Genomic DNA, 11,796 nt, shown 5'->3' with positions numbered 1-11,796 from the left:
CCTACTTCGATCCTAAGTCTATGAGAGCTGCATCTAAATTGTGCTAAACTTATTCTAAACCTTGTAAAGTTGATGTCAAACAAATAGTATTCTGGGGAAATTGTTGTCTTGAAAAGCTTGTAATAATTGCATTTTTCTGAACTTAAAACATGCGATGCCCATTTTTGCAAGTATATATCCTTAAGTCTTTGGCGTAAAGATACTAAAAATGAATCTGGATTGTTTGGTACACATTGATTACGCCAAACATACCCATAGCCGCAATCATTTAATAACGACTTTACATCATATACCCAATTGCGGCTTCCATGTTTTTCATACAATAACATCATATTGTAACATTTTCTAGGTAATCTATCAATAGGCATTTTAAGAATCTTGAACCAATACTTGAGAATTATAATATGTTGAAATATGTAAAGTGGTACACGCAGTAATATACCAGCTATATGACGACGCGGTCTGTAAATGATCGAGTCTGGACCAGACAATCGATCAAGTGACTGACATCATGGGCATCGATCTAAGCAATTGGGACATACGATGACATGCATCAACCAAGTCAGCGAGCCTGACCACCCGATCCCATTAGTCGCCTCTTACGACAAAGCATGGCCCGGATCGCTGAAGACCCCGAATTTAAGACTAACCTGAGACTATTGGAGATCGGTTTAAAGGTAAATCTGAAATAATCCACGAACAAGGTGAACCGACGGGCTGTTACACCTAATTGCATGTACCTCTTTCGTTAAGACACACTACGTTTTAAACATGATATAACATCACCAAAATATTTAATATATATAATGATTTAATGAGTCACCTATTTGTACCCCCTCATTGTGTGGTTATCCATAATCTCATGCAGCAATAAGTGAGACTTTTATTTAAGTTTTTATATTAATTTGCTTCATTTGAAATCACATCAATTTAATCGAAACATTCGACAGGTACATTGTGGGACCGAACGAACACATGTAAACATGCATAGTCAATGATCTGTGCCGCTGGTTATTGTGAGTTGAGGTATTTTTGTAATGAAAGTTATAACCACTAATGTGTACAGACTGCGGCAATGTGCAAGACATGAAACGGAGTGCTTACTGAGTTGATTGCATTACATGATACCGTAACCGACGTGAACCGTAACCAACGTGAACCGTAACCGATGGCTTGGGGCGTGAATTAGCGTCACCGTGTTACAGGGTGGCCCATTCTTGTGTCTAGGGACAGGCATGATGCGTGAGTGAGTGAGTCAGGTTTAACGTCGCTTTTAACAGTATTCCAGTTACATCGCGGCGTGTAAGCTTAATGTGGGAGGAAAGCCCGAAGTGATGCAGGTCTCAGACGTTTACCACTTCGGTGAAACCCACGAGCACAGATATGGTGCTGACAAACCTAGAAACATAATCGGGGCGAACCGGGATTCGAACCTACAATCATAGGTTTCTGGCATGCCCAAGGGACGCAACTGTGCACAGCGAATCGCGGCACCTTAGACGACTGGGCCCCCCGTGCCTCCGACAGACATGATGCCTCGGACAAGTGTGTGGCTGATGTTGCATGACACAGCGGTTTGACTTTTCTGGGGATAAAAGCGCGGAATGAGAGATGGTTGACATCATAATAAATAATCCATAATAATAATCCAGTTGTATCAAAGTGGCCTGGAACAGTCAAACGCGATCAGTCGTCACAGAACCTGATCACACTGTCCGCTGTATTCGATATTAACGACTTCAGTTCATGGCCAGACAGCTAGTCCAAAACATTTGCTTATATTTGATTTGAGATGAAACAAAAAAACAAAATTATGTATCTTAAATAAGTCATGATCAAATCAGCTGAAACAAGTTGAAGGTTGCATTTGTTTTTAAATGTAAACACACACACACACACACACACACACACACAAACACACACACAAACACACACACACACACACACACACACACAAAGCACGCACACACACACACAAAGCACACACACACACACACACACACATACACACACAAAGCACACACACAAAGCACACACAAAGCACACACACACACAAAGCACACACACACACAAAGCACACACTCCACCCAGTTGTAAGTACATTTCTCCTTTAAGTGTCCTTTTCATAATATAATCATGACGTATCCTGCCCAACCGGAAGCATCCTCCATAACACCTCATTATAGTATTAAATGCTCATTCAACGCCTCATTTGTATCGTACGTAAAATCTCCAATTTCGAACACATTCCGTGTGAACTTTGTCGCTTGTTATGAGAGAAGTACAAGCACTTCAACCGTTTCGATATAGTGAGGTGAGGTTTGAATAGGGTCTGACGTCGCGTCGATCAAGGTTATTTCTCTTATAAAGAGACCTGCAAGCTTGTGTCTGTGTGGCTGCTTCTACTAGTTATAATTAATATAGCGGGTATATGTTTGGACTGGTGTATAGTGTGCGTGCGTTCTTACTAGTCCAAACATATGCCGGTTTTAGAGTGCTTGTCCACTGAGGTATTTTTTAGGCTTATCTAATACCCCACTCAGACGCGCTATTCTGATTCCTAACCGATGAGTCCTTTAAATTTTGTCCATAATGCCGAGAGCCAGATAGGGTCAGAATAGGTACCTTATTTTAACGCCGTTTGGTATGACGCGGTTGGGAGTCGAACCACTGGCCTTCCGCTCTCCGGACGGACACTTTGTCAACTAGACCACAGGGGCGTATTATTTATACTAAATTTCTACCTGTTTTAACGTCATAGAAAAAAAAAATTTCATCTTAAACATTGCTCAGATCTACGTATTCCAAGATATATTATGTCTTCAGCTTTTCTTTTAAATAAAGAATTAACAATTTTTTTAAATTGTGTATGAAAACAGGAACATTGTCTTGCCTGTACTATCCGAAAAATCGATGACCAATATGCTTAATTCATAAGTTTTATATTTAAAAAATATAACGATTATATGTTTTCAAGCAGCACACACAACAAAACAACAACAACAACAATAATATTAATATTGATATTAATTATATCTTTAACTTTATTACACTACACAAGGGAGTAGAGCCAACGTTATTACTTTTCTAAGATACCGAATTTAAGATTTGTTTGTTTGTTGTTTTACGCCGCACTCATTCATATACCAGCTATATGACGGCGGTCTGTAAATAATCGAGTCTGGACCAGACAATCCAGTGATTAATATCATGAGCATCGATCCACGCAATTGGGATCAATGACATGCATTAACCAAGTCACCGAGCCTGACCACCCGCTCCCGTTAGTCGCCTTTTACGACAAGCATAGTCACCTTTTACGGCAAGCATGGGTTGCTAAAGACCTATTCTACCCCGGAAACTTCACGGGTCCCTAACCTTTGGGCATGATATTCTTAACCTTTGGGCATGATATTCTTAACCTTTGGGCCTCATGTCATTACCGTCTTAGCACTAATTTAAGACATGCTTATCTCTACTTCGTTCTTTTGCGGATGAGGCTGTTGATACTGATAAACGAAAGCGCCTGTTGGAGTCTTGAAATCCCCACAAGAGGTTGTCAAGAGGGTTTTGTGATACTTTTGTGCTACTCAAAACATGTTATTTCACTTATGTTACCTAACATTGTTGATCACAAATATATATGATTCATGTATTGGTGCCTAATTTACTGAATTCCTTTAATGTTAGTCATCTCTATGGGGAAGTTATGAGTGAATGAATATGTCGCAATTTCAACAAGCCTCTTGCTTACTTACTCACGGTCGAAGAAGAAATACATCTTCAGTCTGTACAGTCTCAATACATGATTTCACATTCACTATATACAGTATATATTTAGTACCTCTGCATGCACTAGATGAAACGAAGATTCCCGGAACCATATTTGCAATATCCCAGCCATTATTGGTGGTGGCCTGAGTCTTTGCCTGGAAACAGTGATTGATATTATGAGCAATGTTCCAAGCCGTTGAGGTACAATTCAGTTAGGCAGAACACTGGGTATATTGTTGCTTGGGCAACTTTTCAGATCAATATGACAACAGAAGGAAGTAACTGACAACTGATTTTCATGGTAATACATTCCTGCTGAGACAGGATTCATGTTCAGTATCATACCAATGTATTGTGTCTAGCAAAATCATCTGATCGGACACTTTTGTCTGGTATCATTGATAATATTTAGTTTGAGATGAAGCTGTTTTCAAATTATACGAATTGGAGCAATTGAATATTTCACTATTATATCAGATTCAGTGTTTCATTAGGTATGAATTAAGAAGCTGTACATCTTTAACAACATTTAATGTTATATTTCAGTGTGCACGGAGAAGTTCAAAGTGTGGAACTATAATTTTCCGTTAGGCATGAGCATATTGTTAAGGCATTAATAGAACACAATCACATAAGTGTGTACTTGTACTTAAATATTGCAGGTCTAACTCCACACAATTAGACTATTGCCTGCTTGGCATCTTATGAATATTCCAATTATGTGTGTCCATGCAATTGTCATCCGATGCCATTCCCGTAACTCAAGGCCAATGAAATGTTCTAGTTGTTCATTGTACTATAACTGACTCTTATGATTCTTTCATTAGACACTCATACTGTCCATAACACGTAGGCCTTGGGTGTGATCTCATGTTACCTTAAACATGAGTAAGGTACAGAGGTTTGTCATATCTACCATACATGTCGTGATGCTCATTTTTGTGGCTGAAAAGGTTTAATAATTCGATGTTAACACTGCGTCAGATATCGGTTACGTATTATAAATGACTAAACCTCAATATCAACAGCTTTAATGTCGCAGATGATTAGTAACAGTTGATCATGACTGCCCGTGCCCATCGCATGAGAGTATTAATTATTAAACAGCAATAGACATATTGATCATTCATCCAAGTGTCTTTGTTTTGTATGCTACACTATCTAAAATGTTGCCTCCCTCTTATACCGTGGGCATAAAATGAACAAAGCAAAATCAATGTGCATATTTATTTAATCCTAGCACCATGAGTCAAATGGAACCGATAGTTATCATCACAATGATGAAAGACATGACGATGGACCAAAAAAAACAACTAACAAAGGGAGTTATGGTTACCAATCAATTTGTTGTGCAATACCCAAGTAACATGATGTGTTAGACTTTTAAGGTGGTATTTTGACCAGGGTGAAAATCGGTTGTTGTAATTCATATTCGAACAGTAACAGGTAATGGAATAGTTGTATATGATTTGTCTGAAGATGGACCAGGATCCGTTTGGTTAGTTTGGCATAGTCTTCCTTCTTGACACAAAATACCGACACACTTATGCATGTTGGGGTAGATTTGCATATTCCTGCCAGGGATCCGTGTACATTGCTATACACATTGTGACACACTCAGTTTGGTACAGCTTCGATAATATACATTTTTATTGTATGTACGTAGGTAGATACAGGTACAGATTAGACATACTGGTGTTAATGCTCTTGGTCCCGTTCCACAAAGCGATCTTAGCGCTACGACTGTCATAAGTCTATATTAAAGTATGGGAGTTACGATCGTCTTATTGCTAAGATCGCTTTGTGGAACGGGACCTAGAGCGCCAAGCCTAACCCAAGCTGGGCTATAGGTGATCCCTGAGACCTTACATTTGTGTCGTCTCTGAGCCAGGGCTTCATTGGAAAAGAGGAAACAGAATTAAAATAAACATGTTCTGTCCAAGCCCGCTGTCATTCAAAGTCGTACATATAAGCACTCTTCTCAATGTTGAGGGGCCACGGGTGGCCCAGTCGTCTAAGGCGCCGCGATTCGCTGTGCAAGAGTTAAGTCCCTTTGGCACGCCAGAAACCTATGATTGGGGGTTCGAATCCCGGTTCGCCCCGATTATGTTTCTAGGTTTGTCAGCACCATACCTGTGCTCGTGGGTTTCAGCGAAGTGGTAAACGTCTGAGACCTGCATCACTTCGGGCTTTCCTCCCACATTAAGTTGACACGCCGTGATATAACTGGAATACTGTTAAAAGCGACGCTAAACCAAACTCACTCACTCACTCACTCACTCTTTATGTTGTGTTCTGTATATGGTTGGTTTGGTTTGGTAGAGTGGTTTGCGTTTCTTGTGGGATCCTGACGTTGCCAAGAAGTTGTTTAACTATTTACGTTTCTCGTCCCCTGACCGCATACAGTTACATATGTGTTTTATACTTTAGTCACTCAGTAGTGAGTTTAGCAATATTCCAGCAATATCACGGCGGGGGACACCAGAAATGGGCTTCACACATTGTATTCGAACCAGGTCATTCAAAGTCTGGCTGCCCTAAATGAAATGTTTGCAGTTGTCCCAACTGACAAACATAACCAATACATGTAGGCATCCTTACATTAATTGTGTGATACGTGGTGCCTTGTCAATGCCACATAGAAGACCAGTATATGAACTGAGGACGAAATATTCCAAAAACCATGCATTGGTATTATCAACGTTTCACTTGACTCTTAGACCTGAAGACATGCCTATTCCTCGTTTGTACTGATTCCAAAGCTCCACATAAATCTATTAAAAAAGAGATATATTACTGGTCCAGCAAATGTACCACCAAACACCTGTCTCAAAGATTACAGTTATCTAAAATACCATCAAGGAAGGTCATTCTTATAGTCACAGAATATATGAGACAAGTGAAAAAAAATACTATGTGGGTTCTCAAAAACTCAAAGGATTTGCTTGACTTTTCACGATCTCAGAAAAGAAATGAGGTTCAAGTCTCTCAAAACATTTTTTTGAACTTTGTACACCGTTATCCCACTTGACAAACTTAAGGACAATCTTCTCATTCCCTGGTCATGGGGATTTTGTTTCAAAACGTGGTGGCCATAGATAGAGTTACATTTCTAACAATGTGTGAGGTGCTGGATTTCCTCATTGATAACATTCGTGTTAGATTTAGACATTTAGACAAGAAGTAGAAATCACCATGGTCACAAATTGCGCTCCCCTTCTTGCTGATCCGCATGATCATATTCTTTATGCATATGCATCGGACTGTCTGCTCGGATTGGCGTAGTTAAAACAAGGTAATTTGGCCCAGACGTTTAACTTAAGCATCAGGTACATAAATTATATCAATAATAGTCAAATAGACAAATCCCTTCCACTAGTTCACCCATCTAAACAAGAAATAAAGGAGACCTGTGAGACCGCCTCATCCATTTCGTATTCAAATCTATGCATAAAGATTCATAAAGTGACAAAACACTCGCCACAAGACTGTATGACAACAACAATAAGAAAGAACTTTCCAATAGCCAACTTTCCTTTCATGTCGAGCAATATTCAACCAGCCCCAGCCTTTGGTGTTTACCTTTAACAACTCATTCTGCCAAGATTTCAATCAGCGTCATGCGACAGTCGCTCAAAAGTTGTTTGATTAAAGATACAACATTCAAGTGAGTGAGTGAGTGAGTGAGTATGGTTTCACGCCGCTTTTAGCAATATTCCAACAATATCATGGCGGGGGACACCAGAAATGGGCTTCACACATTGTACCCATGTTGGGAATCGAACCCGGGTCTTCGGCGTGACGAGCAAACGCTTTAACCACTAGGCTACCCGACCGCCCCTACAACATCCAAGACCTCAGTAGAGCTTTGAAAACGTTTTTGTGGCTGGCATATTTTCAACGTTGACATATCAGTGACAAACATGATTTCCGATGCAATCTCCTTATTGGACTTGTGACATATGGTCCCGTACTATTTCACGTGTCTTTGAATATGTTTCTAGCTGGTGTCACCGGTGTGGCAGGATACACCACACAAGCACCTGGTATCACCAGATAGGCTCATAAACACATGCCCATTCAGTCGGAATCAATGGGGTCTGCTTTTGAAAGAGATTCCTTATGAAAATGGAAAGGTTTCTTTGTGAGGCATTTATAAGTTGAGTGAGTGAGTGAGTTGGGTTTAACGCCCGCTTTTAACAGTATTCCAGTTATATTGCGGCGTGTCAGCTTAATGTGGGAGAAAAGCCCAATATGATGCAGGTCTCAGACGTTTACCACTTCGGTGAGACCCACGAGCACGGGTATGGTGCTGACAAACCTAGAAACATAATCGGGGTGAACCGGGATTCGAACCCCCAACATAGGTTTCTGGCGTGCCCAAGGGTCGCAACTCTGCACAGCGAATCGCGGCACCTTAGACGACTGGGCCACCGTGCCCCCTTAGAAGTTGAAGTACCAAGTTAAGATATGATCTACCTACACCGAAACGTCGCTCCTAATTGTAATAAAGAAGTCCTTCATCCACATATCTTATCCTTATTTAATATGGAAAAGGTTTTGTCGCTTTTATTTACTTAATTGTATTTTTATTCGGAAAGCTGTTGTTATCATTTGCTTGCGCAAGTACCGGTGAGTGACAGTTACGTCTGATACTATTCCGATATCGAACGTATACAGATCCAATTGGTCCTGGTTATCGGTAGAAATTAATAGATGAATCGATGTTTAGCTTAATCATAGATCGATTCATAAGAGGTATCAAATGGAATTAGATTTTTACAAGTCAGGATCAACCATTCGTTTGTGTCATGATATGATTGTTTGTTTTATTATTTACGTTTTCATATTATTGCAATGTACCTATTGCCCGTGTATAAAGTACTGCCATATGATTCATCCATCAAGTTTTTTATATATGTGCGGCCTCACATACACCATTGTCACAGTTTAGGCAGTGTTATATTAATATCGTATTAAATTCATATCGAATTTGTGGGTTAATATTTGGTACCGCAGAGGTACGTTTGTCAACTGGAGAATATGGTCCTTAGTTCAGCTACACCAAAACAGATACTACGGCCGCCGGTCAAATATAAAACATATCATTACACAGCAACGCATTTTTTATCAGCAAATATTCAGCAAATAATCCACTCATGAATTTCGAATAATTCGCGGGTATATAGTCAAAGGCAAAATGTATATTCTTACGTCAAACATTTAGTCAAAAGCTACATGTAGTAAGGCCCGTGAAGATTCTGGGGTAGAGTAGGTCTTCAGCAACCCATGCTTGCCGTAAAAGGTGACTATGCTTGTCGTAAGAGGTGACTAACGGGATCGGTTGGTCAGGCGCGCTGACTTGGTTGATGCATGTCATCGATCCCAATTGCGTGGATCGGTGCTCATCATATCGAGCACTGGATTATGTACAGACCGCCGTCATATAGCTGGAATAATGTTGAGTGCGGCGTTAAACAACAAACCGACAACAAACAACAACATGTAGTAAGGGACATACTGTGCCACAAGTTCACAACATTTCACTCTCTTAAACCAACTTGGCTATCTCATATGAGCACGAATCACCAGGGACATCTTTTGCCCTGCAAGACTCACGTTGTCTAGGATGGAAATACTACCAAACCCTGTAACATTTGAAAGTGTACTGAAATTTAGCGTCCACCATTATTGTTGGAAATCTGCAAGTCAATATCATATGTTGAATCCGGCCTCCTAAATGTCAATCAGGTTATGTGAAATTCGCAAATCGTCCTGTGGTACGTCAGTCATGATACAGAAAAGGACAAGAGGCGTTGAAATGACGGTTGTTGGATATGTATTGTATGTCGATTAGTCAATATCGCCCACCTGATTATAATGAGTCAACGGGACATATATGTAACATTTGATTCTAACACATTTTCAGTCTGCCAGGTATGGGAAATATGCTCTATTGTTGCATCGATTGGTACTCTCCAAACAGGCATTCTCATAGCCAACAGTGGTGTGAAGTATAGTCAAGACGTAACTCGCTTGGCTTCTGTCAAGGTAAGGAAATATCTTAATAATGTGGGAACACATAGCGAATTCCTTCTTATTGTGCAGTAGGTAATATATTACTTGTTTGGAAATGTCAATAGGCACAGCGTTTTATTAAATGTTTGATTGAGAAATGTGACTTTTGTCTTTGACTAAATGTTTGATTGAAGAACATGAATTTTGTATTTGACAAAATGTTTTGAATGAAGAAGATGAGGTTTGTCTTTGGCTATATGTTTAGTTGAAGAATATGCATTCTGGCCTTGTCGCCTTTGAAGATCTGTGTAATCTGGTATCTGTAAACTCTTTTAGAACACGGAATATTTTATTGATTTGTGTAATATTCTTCATGATATGTAAATAACTGAACAAAGTTGAATATCTTTACAAGTAACAATTCACGAAATTGTTTACTTTGAATAACGTTATTACGTCAGATTAACATTATATGTGTACGTCCGTCTGTGATAATAATCAACATATTCTAATAATTAAGACAAAAAATCAAATTACTCCAAGGCCCGATTCGTTTTGTGATTGATGTAAACCTTTATAGAATATTTTGACTGCATTTCTTAACACACATTATCCCATTCTCATTGTTAAATCCATCACCATGTTTGGGTTAAATATGAATGTATGTACCGAGGATAATTGGCAGTGAATACGTTTGCTTCCATACATTACGAATTTGTTTCCTCTGAAAATGTGTTTAAAAAGGAACAAAATATGCTTTTAAATATTTTTACAAGTCCGAACGTCGCCCATTCATATATGTCTATGACACTGACCAGACGGTTGCATCCAGGGTATGACCAACTGAAGGGCTTATAACGATTTCACAATTAATAGGTTCTTTATGACTTGGATAAGACTATGTGAAAGTATGTGACGTACAACAGTTGCTGCAAATGATAATAATATGTTGAACCAAACTCTGGTTAGGGAAGGAAACCTACGAATATGAATTTCTCCCCTCTTCAATGTGAAATTAGACAAAGAATTCATCATCAATGTTTCATCTTTCAGATGAGGTCACTCTTGTTGGTTCTCCTGCTGTGTGCAGGTAAGTTAGTGTTTCCTTTTCTGATAAATGGACAGCACATATATCAGATCCTTATACATAGAGATTATTGTACGTGCATGTGTGTCAAACTGATTTTACAAAACCCGTGTCAGAATTCTCGTATTTTCCGATTGAGAGCGAGAGTAATACATGAATTCTTACACGAGTTTCGTAAAATCAGGATATCACACATGCAAATGTTGAAATTCCTTATTACCCATTATATCTTAAATGTTTTTAGTTCTCCTTTACAAAAATGAACTGATCACGACCGCTGTCTTCGAAAACCACAACTGTCGAATGACGCCCACAAACTTCAGCTATGACATGGTTTCTGGTATGACGTCTTTCCGACCTTACGTCACAATAAGATTGGAATGACGTCAACAATACACTCGGATTGACGTAAACAATAAACTGACGCGCAGTCATGTGATATTTGCACAAGTTCAAATAGTATTTTTATGATTTCGATTATTACTAAGCCAAGGCTCGCTAAAAACAATGTATATTCCTAATACAGGATATTCACCATCGCGTGATTACCTCTTAATCATATAAAGCTATTCTTAAATCTGTCGTAAAAAGCTGTCCTCATCTCTCACAGACATTACGTAAACATTTGCAAGTTTCCTGTAATGTGTGCATTAATATATAAAAGATCAGTGTTGTGTCAGTCGGACACTGACAACAGTCAATACAGTTCCAACTGAAATCTGTTTCCTAGACAATGGCGTAACAACACCTTGGCAAAAAACAATTGCCTGCGCATACACTTTCTACTTGCCTTTCCAGGCAGTCCATCGGTCTGCCCGTTAGGGTAACCGTCCTTTATGAAAGGGAAGCTACTCTAACCCTAATCGATGAGACGTCACGTTTGCTTTGAGTCTGCCTATTACCGTCATAACGTTGGA

Source organism: Haliotis cracherodii, unplaced genomic scaffold (assembly GCF_022045235.1).
Source record: "Haliotis cracherodii isolate W230 unplaced genomic scaffold, xgHalCrac1.p SCAF_8, whole genome shotgun sequence".
In the NCBI taxonomy this organism is placed as follows: Eukaryota; Metazoa; Mollusca; class Gastropoda; order Lepetellida; family Haliotidae; genus Haliotis; species Haliotis cracherodii.
The sequence above is the reverse complement of the archived record's forward strand: the minus strand, read 5'-3'. Positions refer to the sequence as shown.